Genomic DNA, 22,650 nt, shown 5'->3' on the forward strand with positions numbered 1-22,650 from the left:
TCATTTGGCATGTGTGGTGTTTGCTCCCTGCAGAGGGGTTAGATGGAGTCTTTTGGGTTAACTATTACCTGTGTCATCTATGTTATATCTGATCAAAAGGTTAGTGCAGAGCAGTGGGAGCTGTGTGTGTGTGTGTGTGTGTGTGTGTGTGTGTAAGCTAATCCTTCATAAGAATTTTTAGAGAATTGTCTTACTTTTAGGGCAAGAAGTGAAAGTGAATAAATGTGTGGCTCTTATATTTACAGAAAATCAAATTTCATTTTAACCACTGTTTCTCCCAGTTCTGGGCTGGGTGCAATTACAAGGATGTTAGTAACCGATTCTGTCATCCTCCAATACTGGAATGGAAGAGCCTGGCTTTCCTCAGCCCACCTGCCACTTGAACTTCGGGGCTTAGGGCACAGGTTTCTGTGGCCACAGTTTCACTTAGTTTGTTTTCACCCTCCAGCTTCCCTGAAGTTAATGATAATGGAAGGAAAATGGAATTACTTTTAAACCAATCTAGACAAATCCCAAGGAAAAACATCAGGTTGCGTGGTCCAGGCTGTCACACTGCTGGAGCCCTGAGTTCTAGGTCTTTGTGGGCTCAGGAAAGAACATGGCAGGTAGATATGAACTTGGTGCTGATTCCTCCCACCCCCTGGGAACCTTTGGTAACTCACTCAACAGGAAAGACAAGCAGACCGGTTCTCGTGACAGTGCTGGTGAAACTGACTAATGGATCCTTGCTCATGGAGTTTTATGGAACAGTAATCCTCAGCTAGAGAAGGGCAAGTATGTTATGCATAAAGGTTTCTCGACACTGTTACATGGGACTGTTCAAAGACATCATCATGCAGACATTTGAAATTGGGTTAATTCTACTATATGACCTTGAAGGTGTTATAACTTTGGTGTCTCCTTTTTTTTTCTTATGGTCCCTTTACCTCTACTGTAAATAACCTGGTTTGGCTCTGGCTATTTGAAAGTTTTTAAAATTATAATTGCAAATTCAATTTGTTCAATGGAAATAGGACCATTAAGATGATCTTGTTTTAGTATCTCTTTTTTTTTAAATAGGAATTTTCCTATTTTATGTAAGGTTTTAAATTTATTGATACAAAATTGCACTGAGCATCCTTTCATAATATTTTTAAAGACTGTATCATCTGTAGAAATGTTTTCATTCCTGGCTTGGTTATCTGTGCCTTTTTCTCTTTTCTTCTTGATCAGTCGTGCTAATGTATTACCAGTTTTATTGGTCTTTTGGAAGACCCCACTTTGGTTTTGTTTGTATTTTAAATGAAGCAAAAACAAACACTACTTCTTTTAAGTTGATATGCATTTAAAAAATTCTATCCTGTGGAACTCTGTCAAAAAAGATTTTAAGAGCCTTTAAAACTAAGGAACTGAGTCTCCTAGCTGTATGGCAGAAGACATTATGTATTTATCTTTATGGGAAAAACATCGACATAATGTTTTTCAGCTTTATTAAAATAAAACATACCTTGTGTTCTTGGGTATCACACACGTTGGATTAAATTGTTCTAAGGTGGGTTTTGTATATTCACTGGGACACACCCTGTGAAATTGCTTTGGAAACATCTAACTGAAATTATATAAGACTTACTGGTAATTTAATGTGAACTGGAGGTGCTTTCAACCCACCTGACAATACAGATTTACTTTGTACCAAGGCAGAGCAAATTTGCTGTAATGATGGAGGAAGAATGTCTCATTTTGGTTCACATTCAATGCATGAGCCTTGGCATTTTAAAGTTTTCTCAGAAAAATCTTCCTGGGTATGTAGCAGTATAAAAACAAGAACTTTGGAGTCAGAAAGAGCTGAGTTGGAATTCCTGTTCTGTCACTTTTAGCTGTGGGGCCTCAGGAAAATTGCCTAACCTCTCTGAGCATGTATGTCCCCTCCTGTGAGATGGAAATCATGAAAACTGCTCTGGGGGTGCTGTTGTGATATTTCTGCATGAGTATTCATGTCAGGTACCTACCTTGTGGTTTGGCACAAAGTAGACACTTAATAAATCGTAGTACCTTGAGTGTTTCCCTCTCCTTCTCTTGTTCAACCTCACAGCTGTCTGTGTCTTCCTTCCAAAAATGTGAAAGGTTATTGCAACAGAATAAAACAAAGCCTCTTCTTTCAGTTGTTATCTCTTCACTATGGGCAGGTGGGATCACTAGCTTCCATAGCTTCAGCGTCTTCATCTTTATCCTAGTTGATTGGTAGTAAACTGGCTGTACATTTTTCCCCTCCACTTTTTTTTTGGGGGGGGGAGGGAGGATTAATTTTATTTATTTATTAAAAAATTTTTTGTCTTTAATGGAGGTACTGGGGATTGAACCCAGGACCTTGAGCACGCTAATAAGCACATGCTCTGCCACTGAGCTATTCCCTCCTTCCTCACCTCCACTTTTTATCTTACCTTCCTGGGATTGTTGTTTTTTCCCTTCAGTCCATCTCACCACCTTGAGGGTCTCACTGCTCTATTCTGATTCCCTCCTTCCCTCCCTGCCTCCCTCCCTCCCTCCCTTCCTTCCTTCTTCCCTTCCTTCCTTTTTTTTTTGCTGTCCTTAGGGTACAAATGAAATGGGTACAAAGCTTAATACTTGGCAGAAGCTGCCATGGAAGTTCCTGGGGTTGCTTCTGTGAAGGCAAAGTTTGTTAAATTTAGTTACTCCAGAGTTTAACTGGGAAGTAGGTGGTGCTGATGATTACTGTATCAATTTTGTATTGTCAGTGTATTTTCTGAGAATATTTTTCCAGAGCTTGGAGTTCCTCTGCGCTTTAGGGGGAAGGGTGGATTGTTTAACGCTATAGCTGACCTCGTAACCAAGAAGGGAAACAGGGAGCCTAGGGTGGAGGAGGTTGGTTGATTAATATTCCTGCACAAAGGTCTATAGCTTTACTGAAGTCAACCAGACTTAAGCACTGTGTTCTCCCTGGGGTGTCTCAACTGAAAAGATCCTGGAGAATATTTGGAAAAAAATGGTTAAGATTTATTTAGGTGTCCAGTGTTGCAAAGGGCTGAACTGGGCACAGGAAAGGATCTGAGCTGGGAAAAGGCTTTATGGTATGGTGCCAGCATCCGTTCTGCGCGAGGAGTGAGACTTGGTTTATGTTTTGTGGAGTTATTTTCTAAGACGGCAGATTGATGAACTGGCTGCCCTGCGTCTGGCCTGTCCGCTGTGACCCCGAGCGCTGAGTAACAGCGCCAGGGCTGCTGTTTGTTTTAGTTGGTGATTTTATGAGCATGGAGAACAAGAGGACTGTAGTCTTCCTAAGTGTTTTGCAGCACCACTTCCCCAGTTTATTTTGATTCTCTTGCTTGAAAACAAAGTGTCAGCGTGGGGTTTACTGGTACGACTTTTGGGGGAAGAGATCATCACTTTTGGAAAGTTGTATTTGTTTAGTGATTAGGGGCGCATTTGTGAGATCTTGTACTGGATCCTAGAGCCTCGTGTGGTCCCTTGGAATTGTGTTTGCTAGTGTTCGGGAATTCCGACTTCCATAAATTGTGAGATTTGGGTGGGCAAGAATAACCATGGCCAAAGTGCTATCTTCAAAGCCATAATGCAATGAGGGCCTGGTAAGATGCTTCTTTTACTATTAAAATACGAATACTAATAAACACTGATGTATTGAGTGTCTGCAACATACGAAGTCCATTTCCGGTGTTATCTCACTAGTATTTCAGAGGATGATCTTGCAACCTCTAGAGGAATATAAAAAATGAGCGCAAAACCCATTATTTTCCTGTGTCTGCTCTTGTAGGCAGAACCACAGTGGACTGAAGCCCACCTTTCTAGACCCGAAAGCCAGGAGGAGGAGGAGGAGGGGTGGTACCATGGGATGTGCTGCTGACTCCTAGCCTGTCACCTGGGACGTGAGCTGCCCCTGCGGACGGCACATTTGGAGATCTTGAGAAGCTTCTTCTGTTTTGGGATGGGGTAAGTGGGGCATTTGCAGACGCTGGGAAATAAGGAGTCAAGCTTTTAAAGTCCTTGTTGCAGGATCCTGCCCAAAGCCTCCTGTTCTGGGAATACAGGAGATTCATTATTTGTGACTGTTGTTTCGGTGGGAAGAGGGATTCTGATTGTCCCCGCTCCCAATCTGAGGCTTTGAAATTGACTTCCTGGGAACCTTCTGTTGCTGAGGGTCCCTTTCTCCTTGGGTCATTGGCATGGACAGGCCAATCTTCTGGAATTGGTGAGGAGAGGGTCGTGGTGACCCCCACGTCAGGGCCCCCGTGAGCTGAGTGGGTCTGCCCCGGTGGACTACCACCAGTTGGCACACAGTCCTCATTCCTGGAGTCATGAGGAAGAAGATTCCCGTTGATTCTCAGATCATGTTGTTTTAGAGACTTTCCAGGGTAACCTTCCTACCTTTGTCTTCCTGGATTTTCTTTTGCCTGCCCTCCTGACACCGGATAAGGGGAAGCCTGGTATCAGAATGGGCTTTTTCTGGGGCACTCGGACATGAGATCATGTTACTTTTAACACAGAGGATGAGCCCTCGTCTAAACTGGGAAGTGGGTTTGGGTAGAGAGCAGTATTTCACTTGGGCATCGCTGCTGTGCTCAGATGGGGTGCCGTCATTGCTTGCTGGGCAAGGAGCTGCCCATTGAAAGGATCCACTCGCAAAGGTGCACGATTTGCAGGCACCTGGAGAAGAGAAATCGGCTGCAGTGACCCCTTGCCTACCTCCCGTGTGTGGCACGAGGCTCTTCTTGGGAAAAGTCCAGTGAAAAAGGGCTTTGTGCTCTTTTGTTCCTTCTGCCACGTGGGGACAGTGACATGTGCCCTGAGCATCCCCCCTTCACTTCATTGGGAGAGAATGATTTAGACCCAAAGGGGCTTTATAACTCCACAGAGTTGAGTTATCCTCTTCAAGCTTGCCTTCCTCCCGTGAACAGAGCCACACAAGCCTTGTTAGTAGGTGAGAAGCTGCTGTATTATTGAACATTGATCAGATTTTGGTCGTTTGCTGGCTGGTCCAGAATTTGAACAAAATACCTGACTCCTGACTTGATGGAGAGGCAGAATCACAGATGCTTCCTGAGGCAGGAGCTCTGCAATTCAAACAGAGTTTCCTGTAGTGAGAACACTTAATGTGAGATCTCCCCTCTCATCAGATTTTTAAATGTATGATACAGGATTTGCATTAGCAGTAGGGATGGTATTTTACAGCTGAGCTCTAGAATTTACTCATCTGGCGTAACTGAAATTTTATACCTGTTGATTAGCAATTCCCCATTCCCCCTGCCCCCAGCCCCTGGAAGCCAGCATTCCATCCTTTGTTTTCATGAGTTTTGACGATTTTAGAGACTTCGGAGAAGTGGAATCATGCCACATTTGTCTTTCTGGGACTGGCTTATTTCACATAGCACAGTGTTCTTAAGTCAAGGGTCATCCGTGCTGTCGCAAATGGCAGGATTTCCTTTCTTTTTTTTTTTAAGGCTGAATAATATTCATCTGTGTGTGTGTGTGTGTGTGTGTGTGTGTGTGTGTGTGTGTGTCTGTACACACTGCATTTTTTTTCATCCCTCCATCGATGGACATTTAGGTGGTTCCTACATTTTGGCTACTGTGAATAATGATGCTGCAGTGAACATGGGAGTGCTAGTAACTCCATGAGATCCCTGCTTTTTTTTCTTTTGGATAAATACCCAGATGTGGGGTTGCTGGGTGATACGGGAGTTCTGTGTGTGACTTTCTCCCAAACCCCTTCACGGTTTGGCACTGGGATCCCTGCAGCTTGTGGTTTCCCACCGGCACTGCAGGCCCTGCTCTGCGGGCCTTGCTGTGACTTGTTCCTCCCGTCTTACCTGCTGCTCCTGGCGGCCTCGATCCCAGCGGGCAGCCGGGGCCACTCCTCTCTCCGCCTGCACACGGCAGTCTGGGGACCTTGATCTTTACATCCCATGGTACTCCTATAATTGGGTTTTGGATTTTTTTTAAGGGGTAAAGATAATATAAATGATAATAATACAATTGTAGATCATAAAAATGATCAACCCCTTGTAGCGCAGTGCAAGGAGCCACGTTACCTTTCATGCACATAAGCCTCGCCCACCTGCTTTCCCCCGATGCAGCCAGCACCGCCTTCCCTTTGTTGGAAAGCTGGCTTCAGGAGTTGATCCCTCTTGGACTGAGGAATCCTTGCACCCCCAGAGCCGTCTTTAGCCAAGGCTAACCATCAAGAGGGCACAGGTATTTCAGGACAACTCTGAGGTGTCCCCCGTCCCGTCTCCAGAGAGCCCTTGTGGCTTCGTTCCCCACCCCACAACTGGTTTTCTCTGGAAGTGCATCCTAGTAAGTCACTTAAACGCCAGTTCTTGTCTCTGACTTAAGTAACTTGTTCCAAGCTGCAGAGTTAGAAAGTGGGGGAGCCAGGATGATCTGAACCCCCCTCACCTGACCTGCTGTGCTCTTAACCGGAATGCTCCCACGTGTTTCTCCAAGGCAGTGCTGCGTGTCCTTTTCTGTATATGTGCCTCATTGTGGATTACAGTGACTGCCACGGGGTGTTCTGTAAATGCTTGCTTAAAGTGGCTGAACCGCCCGGCTGACCTTTGCACTATCCCCAAACAGCCGCACTGAGTCCTGTCTCTGGGCAGGTGTCCACTCGGTTTCCTGCTGGATTGACCATCCCCCAGCTCTTTCAGAGTCGGCGCAAGCTCACCTCCCCCTCGCTGCCTTTCCAATCTGTTCCAGCCCAGAGTCATTTTTCCCCCTCAGAACCAATATTATTTGTCAAATGTTGCCTTTTATATCTTCTCTCCTCCCAGCTCGATGGTAAATCCTTGAGCACCGTGCTGGTGCCCAGAACCACATTGTAAGTGTTGGGTGATTTGATTCTTTAGGGATTCACCAAAACCTGGGCCGAGCTGTCCAAAGAAATGCCATGGTAGTTTCTGGGTTCTGTGAATGAATGGAAATAATGAGGTCTGGGAATAAAAGTGAAGAAATAAAAATAAAGTAAGTGAGGGGGCAAATCTTGAAATCGTTCTCCCATTTTTGGGTGAGCCCGTGTGTGTGCTTTCACGCTGCAGCTGTTCAAGTTGAATCACAGGGTGGATGTATCATCTCTTGGCTTCAAGCACAGTGGCTAACTGTCTCCTCCTCCGGGGGAATTTAAGCAGATTTATGTGATGAATAATGTGAATTCACTTCCAATGCTTGGGATGTGGTTTGACAAACTTCATGTAAATGGTAGTTGAATCATGTTGCGTCCCCCCCTCCCCCCCTAATTGGAAAGATAACAATGATGTCCCCCAGCAGAGTCTGTGTGTTGAGTTTTAGCCGATGGGCAGCCTCACCGTCCACAGTGACCTCTCCTTTTTGGCTGGCTCAGACGTGCTTTACCTCCTGCGTGTGAGTCCACCGTAGGGTCTTGGGCTGGAACTGAAGATGCTGAGGAACAGAGACCACATACATTGAGCACCTCCTGTGCGCCTGGCATTCTGCATGGTGTTCTCCAACAGAGTACGTGACTGAACCTCACACCCACCCAGGGACACATGCTGTCCTCTCCAAGTCCAGCTGATGAACCCACGTGACTTTACCAAAATCCTGCCACTGCGGTGACCCTGGACTTGAACTGTGCTTTATCTGGCTTGTAATCTCAGGACCAGTCTCAGGACCTTCCATTCCAGGTATAAACAGAGGTGTTGAGATGAGGATTCTAGAATTCTGAGACTCCTGGTTTGTTTCTCATCTCTACCTTTTCTACCTTGGCCAGTTCCCCTTGGTGTTTCACTGCTCATGAAGTTATCCAAGTCAGGATTGCCCGGCGTACCATGTTTAGTTTTGAGGGTGGGTGTGTAATATTTGAAAATTATTACAAAATTAGGGGTCTGACTTTATTTTTAGATGCCCACCTGCAGCTGAAACATATCAAGCCCGTTCTTTGCATACCCTCAGGAAAGTTAAATAATTTCATCCTCCTTTTTAAGAAGAAGGAGCCTGTCCGGGCACACTAAGGGCTTTCTTGTCCCTGTCTTGCTCTGCAGCACATGTAACCTGGGGTGTCGTTGCCTTGGGGTATAATGCAGCAGGACTCCCTGGAGTCTTCGGTTGTCCTGTTCCTCTCCTGCCCACATTGCATAAACATTGGCATGGCAGGGACAGATGGCCACTCCGGGGGCTCCTTTGATGTCACATTTGGTTGCCTGGGTGGGGGTTGGGGTGGTTGCTACCAGCCTCCATGGGAGGAGAGGCTGACTGGGAAATACCCACTTGACAGCAGGTAAACAAAAGCTTAACTCCGGGAAAGCTGGGTGCCCTGATACGTGTGCGGGCTGGGCGGTAATGGAGTCAGGTTTACATAAGTGTGTTTAGCTTGGGAAGAAGCCAGTCGGCCCTGAGCGTGGGCTTCGTTCTCTGCTCCTAACTGATGCTCCCTGGAGTCCGGTTTTATTATGAGAAAGTGAATGGACTGAGGTGGGGGTGGGACTGGTGACAAGAGAGATGGGATTGCAGATAATTACTTTCAGAGCTAGAGAAAGGTTCGTTCCAGAGGCCTGGGTTCTCTTTGCTGGAGGTGCAGGTGAAGCATCTGAAATCCCAGGAGAGTCAAGATGAGGTGGCGGGGGGCCCTGATCAGTGGGACTCCTTGCTGGTCAGACAGCATCAATCTGTGTAATGAGAACCAAAGGCTGTGATGGAGATGGGAAGTCTGGTAATGACTATCACCCAGACAGGAGGTCGTGAGGCAGCAGTATCCCATCTGGAAGAAAAATCAAGGGTTGACAGTCTGCGACAGTCCAATAGTTCTTTGTGGGTTTAGCTTTGGAAGGAATATGGGAGGTAATTGCAGTTGGCTGCATGCAAACCAAGCATGGAGTTCAATCCAAGTGGAAAAAGCAAAAGCCACAAGGGTTGATTGAAAGCTTTTCCTGGTCTAGCCTCTGGGTAATAACTGTTGATATATTTTTTTTCCCCTCCTAATGCATTTACAGAAGTCCCAACAAACCACATTGAGATAATGTATTCAAGTTAACAGAGTGACATCTAGTTACTAGACTTCGTATTGATTGGGATGTGGGGAAGGGAGTTCGTTTATTTACTCATTTTTCCCCAAAGTCACTCATTGGGTGGCTCTGGGTCTCCTCTTCAGAGGTGTCCTGGGGGATTCATTGAGGTGTGAGCACAGCTCTCATGCCCTCAAGGAGCTTACCGTGTAGAAGGGAAGATATTGTCTAGAAGCTTGGTACATTCGAAGGGATCAGGACATTTTGCTGTTCAATGGTGACATGATTGGGAAAATCATTAATGATAATATTATTATTGATTCCTATTGCTTATGAAGAGCTTGCTCTCTGCCTGGCACAGGTTTAAACGCTTAACATGCAGTAAAACCTCTAATCTTCCCAATGGCCCAAGGAACTACTATCATCCTGGCTTTACAACTGAGGAAACTGAGGCAGGGAGATGTAAGGGGACACAGCCAGTGCACAGCAAGTTCAGGCCGACACACGGGCAGCCGGCACTCCCACGCCCCCCACGCCTCTGTGCCTCTTCCCGATTCTGATTCTCCTGTGAGGCTGGAACAGTCAGTGCATCTTCAGTGTTTATTTCTAAGAGTCAGGGGCAAACAGACAAAGTGGGCACTTAGTTTCTGCTCTACTCTTTCAATAGTTAGAGGAATCTAGCTTGTGCAGATGCCTGATGGACCATTTAGCCTTGAAAAGATCTAACCAACTGACCTTTTACGTCCTTGGAGGGTGATTTTTAATTATCATATGAATAGCGTGAATATGAGCGTGAAGAGTTTCCTTACTCAGTTCCTTCATGGTGGGTTCAAAGGTTTTCTTTAGGTGGTTCCAGTGTCAGTGTTGATACTGGTAGAAATTGTTTCCATCTAGAGCACAGTGATTTTTCTCTTTTAGTGAATGTTCTTCTTCTTTTTCTTTTTAATTAGATGAGGGAGGTAAGTAAACTTAGCTATTTGTGTTTAAACAAAATGATTCTCGTTATTTGCCACTTAGTGTTTATTCCATAAAATAAAAGAGAAGAGCGTGGGGTTAGAAGTCAAGAGACCCAAGTTTTCTTTTCCTTTTTTTTTTAATTTAATTGAGGTATAGTCAGTTTACAATGTGTCAGTTTCTGGTGTATAGCATAATGTTTCAGTCATCCATATACATACATATATTCATTTTCATATTCTTTTTCATTATAGGTCATTACAAGGTATTGAATATAGTTCCCTGCGTTGTACAGAAGAAAACTTGTTGTTTATGTGTATTATAGATAAGTTTTCTTGACTTGAGTCCTTCCTAACTCTGGGACGTTAGGTGAGCCTGTTGCCTGGGACAGCAAATTATGTCCTTGGGGTCCTTGCGATGTACTGAAGTTTCTCTCCATATGGTAGAGCCTGTAATAGGGATGTTATGCATCAAGACTCCACTGCATTATTTATTTAAACGTGTTATTTTAGACCCAGATGCCACAGCTAAATTTTATGTTTTTGGTGTTATATTTTAAAATATTGGGTTATCATCTGGTTGTGTTTTCTTTTCTACTCCAGGAGTAGGGGATTTCATATAGGAAGCAAATGGAAACTAAAGAAGAGATAGGATCTGGAAGTAATTTTCAGCAGTAGAGAAATTAACCAAAATGTGAAAACACACCATTTTGTTGCTAGCCGGACAGACGGAACACAGGAGGACACACTTGCTTTTTCTCAGTATTGGATACATTATATGCATGGATTACTTCTTCATGGGGACTTTATGGTTAAAAGAAAGCAAAAAGCAGACCTGAATGTTAAATATTCCCCTCTTTTCAAGAGCACTTCAAGTTGGCATTTAAACTCTGCCTGCCTGTTATTTCTATGATTTGAGATCAGATTGAAATCCTGCAAGTGGGAACCATGGCTCAGGTGACCCCTGTCTGTTCACCCACCTGGCCTCCTCTCGGGGCCTCTTTTTAGCTCACCGACGGGAGTGGGTGTGAAGGCCCAGGAATACTCTGAATGTAATAAATCCAGGATGTGGGAAATTCGCCTGCGAAATGTCAGCCTTGAGTGGCCCTGTTGTAAATGGCTGCATGTACGAATGTAAAGTGGAAGAAGGCCTTCTGAAGTGCCTTGGGATTTGACTGGAGCTTTTCAAGCCCGTTTGGTGTGGTGGAGGATTTCGGCTCTGAGTGGTATGCTCATGTGGGCTCTCCCATAGGGGGAATACATTTTGCTTCTAGAAATTGTTGAGAATGAACTTGGATTTTAGAGATCTTTGAGAAATGGTATCTTCTGGTGTCTCGTGTCTTGACACACGTGGATGCTTGGACATCATCTTGCCTCCCCTTTTCCCGGGGAGGCGTGCTGGCTGGTGATCCTGAGGGCCTGTTGTCTGTATTTGGAGGTGGTGGGCTCCCCTCTTCTAAAGAGACAGGTCTCTCTGACTTGAGATGCCCACCTTTCCCTGGGGATCGTTTAATAGTTAGTATGTGGATTTTGACACAACTGGTTGATGCATGCTTACTTTTCTAACTCATTTCTATACCTGTGTCCAGGAACTGTTATGACTCTTCGTTTTGAAATTTGTCATAATCTTGGTTGAACACTTGGTTGAATGTTCAAAATGCATTGAGCAATCAGTGATTTTTTTTTTAGCACCTGCTCTGTGCCTTACTCAGTGAGAGGCTCGTGGAATTCAGGTGTGGATTTGGCAGGTCTGGTAGGTCTCTTGAGTTAGTGGTACCCACTTGGGGAAAGGAGCTAAGTGAACTGATAACAAAGTTCTGCAGAGAGGTTTTATTAATAGGGCCAAAATAAAATATTCAAAACATATATTACATTTCAGAGTTTATAAATTCATTTGAAGTGCTTAGAGGAAAAAAAAACATTGTGTTGGAAATGGTTTCATGTGTGTGTAAAACTAAAAGCAGACTTCTCTGACAAATATAACTTCTCAAAAATATTCTTAGAAGGAGGGACTTTCTTCGAGAGTGTGAAGCCTATTTTGTCTTCAGCTCACTAAGGTTGCATTTCTTTCTCTTCCCCTAAGATGCTGTTAAAAACATACAAGCATCCACGCAGAAACCCTGCCCATGGATGTCTGTAGCAGCTTTATTCATAACTGCCCAAACTTGGAGGCAACCAAGATGTCCTTCAATAGGTGAATGGATAAATGAACTGTGGAAAATCCAGAAAATGGAATCATATTCAGTGCTAAAACCTATTGTTCAAGCCATGAGAGACATGGAGGAAACTTAAATGCATGTTACTAAGTGAAAAAAGCTAATCTAAGAAGTTGTATACTGTGTGATTCCAACTATATGACATGCTGGAAAAGGCAAAACTATGCAGACAGTAAAAGGACTGCTGGTTGCCAGAAGCTTGGGGGAGGGAGGCAGGGATGAAGAGGCAGAGCACAGGATTTTAAGGGCAGTGAAACTATTCTGTGTGATCATTATCATGGTAATTACATGTCATTAGACATTTGTTAAAACATACAGAATGTACACCACCAAGTGAGCCCCCTCATGTAAACTATGGATTTTGAGTGGTAATGTGTCAGTGTAGGTTAAGCAACTGTAACAAGTGTATCACTGTATGGGGGGTGTTGACAATGGAGGAAGCTATGTGTGTGTTTGGGGGGCTGCAGGAGACATGAGAACTCTGCGCTTTCTGCTCAATTTTGCTGTGATCCTTCAACTACTCTATATAATAAAATCTGTTAAAAAAAAAAAAGCAGCAGTGTATAAGCCTAAATTGACGGAAGAGCTGTGAATACTCTTCATGGTATCCAGTAAAATGTCTCTTGACCTACATAACTTCCCAGAGTCCTTTACTGCCCTTCCGCTTGGGCAGCGGTTGGCAGTCAGCATGGAGAACCCCTCATCAACCACGAGGCTCTGATATTCAGAGAACTGGGCTGTGATGACAATGGGGATTTCCCCTGGTGGCTTCCAGGTTAAGAAAGCATTGATTTCAAGTTCCTGTTCTCTTCCTTCTGATCACGTATCGTGCTGCTGTTGTTGGTCCTTAGGATGGAGTTTTTGATGCACTGATTCCTTTGGTGGATCCCACGTGAGCTAGCCTTGCCTGCGTGGGGCGGGGTTAGGGAGGAGGTGGGCTTTGATAGTATCTGAAAGTTCTGTGTCCTGGGGACCAGAAATAGCCAGATTCCACCGTGATGCTATTACCTTTCCCGTGGGGAGCTGCCGGGGGGGTTATGTGCACAGGGCACATACACAGAACTGAGCGAGTACAAAGACTTTTCTGGAAGTTTTCATCAGTATTTCCTTGCAGGTTGCCTTTGACTTTTTCGAAGTCATCATTCACGTCTTCAACACTCATTTACTGAGCACCTCACTTTGGGCCCCACCCACTCGCAGGTACCAAGGGCACAGAGGTGAGCAAGACCCAGAAGAACCTCTGCACGCGTGTGTGGACATTCTGGTGGCGAAAGATAGATGGTGATCAAGTAGTTAAAATGTGGAGCATGTTGGCAGGTGCTCATTGCCATGGAGACCCAGGAAGTGCTGGGGATTTGAACTTTTAAATAGAGGGGTTAGGAAGGCCCCACTGCCTGGATGACTTTGTAGCAAAGATGGCGAGAGGTCGATGGAGTGAGAGCTTTTGCTGGCAAGTGGGGGGTGATCAAGGTAGAGAGCAGAAGGCTGGGCCTGATGAATGGAGAAGCAGCATGGAGGCCACTGGGGCTTGGCTGGGGGGAGCAAGAGGGGAGACTCAAGGAGGTGAGGTCAAGAGGAGTGTGGTCAGGGGAGGAGCCAGTAAGGGCTTGGTGAGATGCGAGGCCTTTGGAGGGTTGTGGGTGGGAGACATAATGTGACTTAGGTTTTAATAGGCTCCTTCTGCCTGCAGTGTTGAGAGTAAGCTAGGCAGCCTTCTCGTTCTGACCCTGCGGCCAGGAATGCTTCTGTCTGAGCAGTAATTAGACTTTATGGCTCACACAGCTGGTGCTGTTGGGTCTTTATTAAAACGTTTCCCTCCGTGACTTCTGTAGGCTCAGATCTCTTTCTTTATAGTTGCTGAGTAGAGGACTTTTATCAGGCCCGGGTGGTTAACTGGTGAGTTCTGTGAGTTCAAGATGCCCGAGAAATGTGGGAAGACAATTTAGGGTTCTCTGCGGTTGGTGTTTCATCCACCTCCAAACCAGAACACTTCTCCTCCTACAGTGAGCTCTGTTTTGCTGCGAGAGCCCCTTTCTCACCTGAAATCGGGTTCGACTCTCCTTTCCGCTTCACACGCCCCTTGGGGGTTCAGCCTGCTCATCGTTGTGGTTCTAACAGAAGTGAACCATTGGTCGTGTGTGTTCACTTCTCCTCGGAGCCGCCTACATAATGGCCTGAACACAGCTGGCGGGTTCTCTGAGCCTTTCAAAAATCCCAGTCTGAATTCTTTGATATTTGACCCTTGTTAGCCCATTTTAAGTGGCACGTGGTAAACCTGCCCACAGATGTCCGTTTACTGGTGTACTTTGAGTGGAATAATAATGACTTTCACATCTGGTCCTCTTTTCATCTAGGGGATCTTAAAACCCCAAGTGTGCATGAATTAAACCTCATGTCACTTGAAGGTAGGGAACGGACGGAGGGGGACGGCTTTAATCACCACTGCAAAGAAGTTGGAGGGACAGCCTCTGGGCCCACGACGATAACAGGCATTTTGCCTTCTGCGAGTGCCTTTCATCTAGCGTCTTACATCGTGGGCAAGTATTACGTGGTGGGAAGTGTGTTACCGTGCACATCTACAGGCAGAGGGGTGTATCCTGGGCCATAGGGACTTGCCCTAGCTTTTCAGTGTTATCCTTTCAGAGGACTTCTTTCCTGAGTTCTTACGGCTTATTAAGGATTGTCTGGAGTCTCCTAGTGTGGACAGAATCATGCTATAGTTGGCTGATAAGGATGTTTGACTTTCTCTTCATCTTTCTGGTTTGGCGTTCCGATGGATAGGGAGGTCTTTTTTCCATTTCAGCTGCCTTCCAAGGCAGGTTGGTACAGGGTGGTTCTCATTAGGGGCTCCTTCACCTTAACCCTGTTCTTCCGCAAAGTTTCCCAAGTGAGTTGGGTCAACAGAAAGACAGGAGAGAGCCATGTCTTTCTCCAGAAGAAACTGCTTGAGTTCATTCCTGATAAATGAGGGCATTGATTTAAAAAAAATAGAACAGAATTAAAAAAAAAAACACACGGGAAAATGTTACGGTCATGCCATTGATAGGTGGAGAATTCAACTGCCAACCTGTGGGAGGGGAGTTAGGGATCTGGCTCTTGCCAAGATCAGAGTGTTTACGTTCACAGCCACAGTCCTTCTGCGGCTACAGCCAGGGGTCGTTTCTCAAGGAGATGCTGCATGGCTGTTGGGAAGGGCGAGCCTTGGCAGCTCAGGAGAAGGATGCAATGTGCACTGTCGGTTTGCAGAGAGATGAGCTTCTTTATTTTAAATAGAGTCTTCAGCTCTATTTTTTAAAATTCCCAAATGCCAGTGCAAAATATTTTACTGATTTTTATAATGTAATATTGCATATTTAAAGTTGCATGTGGAAATAAAACAAAATAATGGAAAAATGTTAAGAATATGGGTTCTTTGCATATATGGGAGCAGAGCACTTCTTTGACAAGCACACTCTGGGAAACAGTGGTAACCAGAGCTGGCTTCCTGTAGCCACAGGGCTGACTTCTCTGGTCACCAGGGCAGGGCATGCATGTTTGGGTTATCTTTACCTTTTCTATAAGTTGTACCAAACCATCTAATTATATTCTTTCCTTAGTACCATTCGTTTAAATAAAGTAATTTGGTACCCCCTCCATGCTGCCCCAAAATGCCCCTCTATGCAGCACCTCCAACTCACTGATTTTCCCAGTTTTGTTCCATCTTCCTGACTTAAAAGGTAGAAAGATAGCCATATTTCCACAGATAAAGGATCAATGTTTGTGTCATTTTAGACAAAGCCCCTTGTGAGTAAATTGCAAAAGCACACCCTGTGAGGATGTATGCCCCCATGATTGTGATCTAATACCATTGAGCTATCAAAAATACATGTGTTCTTTCATTTAATTGTGATCGTATTGGTGTGTTCTTCGTTTACTTTGGTGGAAGTGTAATGGAGGGATCATCTGTTCTTAATACGCGGTTGTGGGATTTCCTTGTGCTGTGGGAGCCCTAGTTGGCGAGGACATTCCTGAAACATTCCTTAAATACATAAATAACTGCAGCAGAGAAATGGCATAGAAATCCACTCGGTGTCTGGAAGCCAAAACAAGCAAAAAGTCTTTGCCTTCAGCAGGGACGTCACACTTTCAAGTTGGATCATTAATCCCTTGGCTTGTGGCAATGTCAGAGGCTCCACAGATGGACTCCTGGAATTCTGAGGTAGCTCTCTGAAAGGTAGAGACAGGGAAGGAGTCCAAGGGCAGCACACTGAGAATAAAACTCATAGTTCTACCATTTACTAGCTCTGTGTCCTTGGGATGCCACTTAAACTCTGTGTGCTTTGCATTCCTCCATTTATAAACTGGGGATAAGTGCATTCCTTCCAGAACTCTTAAGAAGATTAATATATTTCTCCAGTATCTAGAGTCATGGTCAGTCCCCCCAAATTGTCAACTTTATTGTCATTGTCATCATTTCTCTGCTCTTAGGCAGGAGTCAAATGAGTAATGTTGGAAGTTTGAAAAGATGTCTGTTTTTTTCTCCTACTAAACCTTTGTTGGCTTTAACCCTTTCTAAAGCCAGCTCACTCCATTTCCTGCCTGGGGAGCCCCACTGACTGCAGTAGACAGACATCATGAGATTTGCAATGATGACTGGGCCTCTGTTTTCTGTCTCCTTTCCTGGTATGTCTAGAGCACTACTTTTTCATGGCTTCTCTATGACTGTTCTCGTGTTTCGTAACTTTAGCAGTGAAGGTCAGAAGTGCACCTGGTACCCTCACATGAACTTTACCGGCAAACCTAAACTTTCTTGAAGATAAATTTGGCCAGCTGCTTCAAGGCTGAGGAGTTCATGCCTGGGCTGTGTGGGAGGACCAGTGAGCCATGCTTTGCTCTAATTATCAGGGATGGCTTACCACCCTTATGGAAATAGAAATAGAGGCGGACGTGTGAGACGCAAGTAATTTACCAAAGTCATTTGGTTTGGGACAGAGCATCGGCCAGTCACTGGTTCAGTCGAGTACAGGACAGCACTGAAAGTGGAGATTCATCTCACAGTGCAGTAGAGGTAATGGGAAAGTCACTGCATAGTGACAAAGAGCAAGGCAGCGACAGCAGTAGGAGGACATCTGGGAGAGGGCACGGTGTTGAGGCCAGGCAGGAGGGTCCAGGGGCCATATTGCCTGGATGTGCAACCAGCTCCATCACAGATGACTGGAGTGGCTGTGGGCAAATGACTGTCATTCTTGGGGTTTTAGTTCCTTCTTCTGTGAGATGGAGGATGGTGGTACCCACATCAGAATGCTATTGTGAGTTGTAAATGGATTCAAATGGGTCAGGACTTAGAGATGCGCCCCCCCCCCCCAATGGCACACCTGCAATAAATGTGAGCTAAAACCATCCTCTTCCTCATGACACATGGAGCCTGAGTGATGGGCTCTGGTAGGGGAGGGGAGAAGGAGCAAGGAAGACTTGAGGGAAGTTGAGCTCCGAGCTGGCTTTTTCTTTCTCTTTTGTATGTAATATCTTAAAATGATCATGCACATTCATTATAGAAAAATCAGGACTTAGAGACAAACAAAAAGAGGACAATCTTGGCCTGCTTCCAGAGTTCCCAGCTCTTAACATCTAGTGCATTTCCTTCTCGACTTCTTTTTTCCTCCTCTGCTGAGTTGGTTTATGAAGGATGTCAGGGAGGGTTAATGTTTTCCTATGCTTAATTCCATCCTTTTGGTTACATCAGTGTGTTATGTAAGGAGCAATTTTTACTTGTTTTTAAAATTCTGTCATGAAATATTTAAAAAACACAGAAGAGCGTGGAGAATAACACACTCTAAGAGGGAAATGTCTAGACTGGGCTCAGATCGTGTGGAGAAGCCATCTTGTGATGTCAAGACACAGAAGAAATGTTCTGAACGGGAATCTAGGCTGAATCAGATTTTTTTCTGTCTAATAACATTGTCAAGATAATGATAAAATACTGTCAAAGAGATTTAGCTGCAGAACTTTTTTCTCCCAGTCTCAGAGCACGAAAGATTCATTTCCCAAGTATTAAATTTTCTTGGATGTAGCATGATGAAATTGGCAGGTTTTGCTGATCAGAGTTGGGAATAGAAAGTCTGCTTAGAACACTTGTTTTGGGTTCTTGGGTAGTTATTCTATGTCTGCAGAGTAGAGTCTCTCGACTGCCTGTTAACCGTTGATAATTCACTCTGACCTTAGAGCCTTAGGGGGTATGTCAAACGACTCACACTTCAATATCTGTTATTCTGAAAATCCCGTTTGAACTGTAGAATGAAATGCTCTCTCTGCAGAGACCTGGGAGCTGCCACTGCTCAAATTCTCGTTTAACTACAGCCCTGCCATTAGTTCTGTGACTGGGCATTAACCTAAAGAAAAATACCTTATTTCTGAAATCCTCTCTTGAGCTGGGTCAGTGGTTACGTGTTTTGGTTTCTCTGTGGGGTGGGAGCTGCTTAAGAAGGGGGATATGCCATCTAGTTGTCTGGTCAAGTTGGCACATGTAATCTGTCCTAAAATTGCAAAGTACCAGCTGAGTCAAACACAGTCTTTAAAGTGCTGTCAACCCACTTGAAATCCAGGACGTGGAGAGGACTGAGCCAGTGGGGATTTGAGAAGCTCTTCTCCCTGCCCAAGTTCTGAACCCACTGGAAGAGACAGACGAGTCAGCAGGTGGAGACCAAAAGCTCAGCTTCATTACTGAGAGCTGTGACATTGGAGGTCTTGGCTTAGAAGTAAGGCAGCTGCAAGATTCTTGGAATCCTTGATGGGAAGTGTTAGACGGACTTGCCCACCTATGCAGACATAGCACCAGACAACTGTAGGCATGCCTCCTACTGAAATTGTCTTCTAAAATTACCTACCACGTGATCCAGAGTGGATCAGACCTTGAATTTTATGTGGGCCTGGAAGATCTCAAACAGAAGGGCAGTGAGGGGCTTGAGCTGGGCATGCGTGGGTCACTACCTCGGAACAGCCGGGTGACTCTGTCTCCCTGGAGCAGTCAGTGAGAGCAGGGGGCTTTCTGTGATTCACGGTACCAGCTCTTCCCCTGGAAGGAAACCTCAGGCCCGGAACATGGCACGCGTGGTCCGTCAAGCTGTCATCGTTCCAGAACACAATTATTTGGTCACCTTTGATTTGATAAAAGTGAACCACTCAGAATCTTGGTTAGTTTTCAGTGGGAGGGCTGACTGTGCCCCAACCATAGGGTGAGGAGAAGGCCATCTTTGTGTTTTAATAGACACTCAGGTGTTTGCTCCACTTTGTGAAATGTGGACACCCCTTTTCATGCGAAAGTGGCTACACTTCACGATTGTCTATAAATCAGTGCAAACCTTGTCTTGAAGTGTTTTGGATGTTTAATTAGGAGCAAGCAATGATGAAGCAATGATTTTAAAAGTAACTATCTTAACTATTCTGTCCTTCTCTGTTGGACAGGAAGTATAGGTAGGTGACAATCTCCAGATATGCAGATTTTGGAATCCTAGTGTCGTAGCCCTGAGAATCCACAAAGGACAGTGGGGACCCTCTAGGTTTTTGTGGTTTTTTTTTCCATTTTTTAAAAATTGAAGTATAGTCTGTTAACAATATTGTGTCAATTTCTGGTGTATAGCATAATGTTTCAGTCATATATACACATACATATATTCTTTTTCATTATAGGTTACTACAAGCCATTGAATATAGTTCCCTGTGCTATACAGTATAAACTTGTTGTTTATCTATTTTATATGTAGTAGTTAGTACCTGCAAATCTCGAACTCCTGCTTTATCCCTTCTCACCCTCTTCCACCCCTGGTAACCATAAGTTTGTTTTCTAGGTCTGTGAGTCTGTTTCTGTTTTGTACGTAAGTTCATTTGTGTCTTTTTTTAAGATTCCACATATAAGTGATACCATATGATATTTTTTCTTTCTCTTTTTGGCTTACTTCACTTAGAATGATGATCTCCATGCCCATCCATGTTGCCGCAAATGGCATTATTCAATTTTTTATGGCTGAGTAGTATTCCATTGTATAAATATACCACACTTTCTTTATCCAATCATCTGTCAATGGACATTTAGGTTGTTCCCATGAGGGACCCTCTAGTAACCCCTTTTCCTAAATTAACACCCAGAATCTTAATGGTTATGGTTAATCACCCTTAGTAGCACTCGGTTTGTAGAATAAATGAATGAATGATATGTATAGTCTGCCGTGTTGCTACTCTGTGTTTTGTGATATAATTTCATGGCCATCTTGGCTGGGATGATCTGCTCTCCTGGCGTGTTAATTTTATTTATATATAAGGAAGCTTTATGGGGTTTTATTGCCAGGTTTGGTGACCCTCATGAAATGAATACATTTATATACAAAACGTCTATGAGTCCGACTCATTTGAAAAGCTGGTGAAAGCCATGGACTCTCTGCTTATACAAATGCAGATACGCCCATATATGTAATTTCATCTCCAATTCCAGAAGGTGCAAAGGCCTTTGAAAGTTCTCAGAGATCCTATGATGAGAACCTTTGTATTAAGTCAACCCCTAGGGCCTATGCAAAAATTGTTAAAGTGAGCAAGGCTGTGTGACCCCAGCACCTTAAAATCATGGATGTTTAAAAAAAAAACCCACAAATATCTTCATGTGGAAACTTGTAATTTCCATCTGGGCAGTGATTTTTAACTGAGGGTTAAGACCTTTTTGGGGTTTATAAAATAATTTTAGTGGTTTGGGGCCAACACTACCAAAGCAATGTAATGGAACAGAACAGAAAAGAAACCAAGCTATATGTCTATAAACTTGAGTTGAGATCAAAAATATGGGTCCCAGTTTGAGAAAACTGATGTCTGCCCTGTTTGTTTTACTGTATATTTAGGGCACTGGGAACAATTTAAAGAAATTCATGCTTTCTTTTCATGATCTGTTTTGACTATGTTGGCCCTTTTTATTACTTATAAAAAAGATCCAAGAGTCCACGGGTGCCACTAACATTTTAATATCTTAACATTCTATCCCAAGTCATCACTTACCCACAGTTGTGAAAATAAGCTTAAATCCTACTCTTGAAGGCTCTCCTGATTTTTTCTTTTTTATATTCAGTTTCTTTTCTCCCCCTTCCAGTTGAGTAAGGGTCAGTGTGATCCCTACCCCATCACCACTTAACTGCTTTTAGACAAGAGACCCAGTGTTCTCTAGACTCGGTTTCCTCATTTGTAAAATGATCCTGGTAATGATGATCTCTTACTACCAGGATTATTGAAAAGATTGTATGAGTTTACATATGAAAAGTGCATTGCATAAATCCTCAATAAGCATTAATCAGTATCCTTAGCAGTGGCTGAATTGTTTGTGTACCATAAAGGAATCACATTTTATACTTCCTTTAGAATTTCTCAGAATCAGTTCATTCTGGCTGCATTCACCAAGCAGATGAGCACTCTGGGCATGGTAATATTCTTGTTTTATAAGCATCTGCCTAATCTTTTTTTTTTTTTTAAATGTTGTCTATTTAACTCCTGATTTTTTTGAATAAATTATTTTGCCCCCACACGTCATAAATGACATTAAAAGAACAATCTTTCTTTCCCTTCTCTATATTGTGAACCAACATTCTGTTCACTTACAAATGTTGCAAATGTTGATTTTTTTTGGAACCCAGATGGGAATCTCCACGAAAACTCAGAATGCCATTGAAGCTCAATTGCCTGGATCTGTTATTAAAGTAAATGTGGTAAAAAAAAAAGTTCACAAAGAGAGCTAAGTGATTTTCCTGGTGGTATTCCCCCTCAAAAGTACTTTTTGTAAGTATTGTGTTAATCTGTAAGGAAAGAAGTTTATTGAATTTCCAGAATTATCAGGAATGCTCAAAAGTAAATATATGCTCCCAAATCAGTGTATTCAAATTCCTAGAAAAGATAATTTATGCAGGAGAACCTTGCTTCTCCACCACTCAGAGAATTGCAGGAAGATTTCAGTTTAAGCCTGTTGTATCTTATAAAATAATATATAGGACATACTCTATGCATATAAATATTCTTTTTGGCACCAGGCCAGTGAGTAGCTGCTATAATTTAAGTGTTGTGTGTGATGTGGGTTTGAGAAGATTGCTGAGCTGTCTCTCACAGGGCTGCCCTCCCTTCATTAAAAGGCCTTCTGACACTCCTCTCTGTACCATGCCCTGCCCCACTCACTCCTTCCATTTATATAATGTTTTCATATTTTCTTTTCTTCCTTTCACTCTCTCTACTATAAAAACTCTCCCTTAGGTAGGAACACAGTGTCTGGTGCCTGGCAGAATTCTATAGGAAAGGGGCACATGTCTTTGAGTCAGATGGACCTATGTTGGAATTCATACTCATCTATTTCAAGAACTTGGGCAACTTAGTTGACCTATAAGCTTCAGTTTGTTTCCTGTAAAAGGAGCCTTATTACCTGTGGATTCAGTGAACACTTCATGCTGCTTCATACGTCTTCATACCTCTCTGAAATGTATATATTTCTTGAGAAATAATTACGTATCAGCATCT

At 43.8% G+C, this 22,650-nt stretch overlaps 1 protein-coding gene across 1 annotated transcript in view; it reads left to right on the forward strand.

The window, feature by feature from the left end:
• The window catches only part of TIAM1 (TIAM Rac1 associated GEF 1), a 331,093-nt gene that overhangs the window by 168,563 nt on the left and 139,880 nt on the right, over positions 1–22,650 (forward strand). Inside the window, 1 exon segment of the mRNA XM_032476437.1 lies at positions 3,770–3,945. The gene's annotated coding sequence lies outside the window, so the exon portion shown is untranslated.

This window comes from Camelus ferus, chromosome 1 (assembly GCF_009834535.1).
Source record: "Camelus ferus isolate YT-003-E chromosome 1, BCGSAC_Cfer_1.0, whole genome shotgun sequence".
NCBI classification, from domain to species: domain Eukaryota; kingdom Metazoa; phylum Chordata; class Mammalia; order Artiodactyla; family Camelidae; genus Camelus; species Camelus ferus.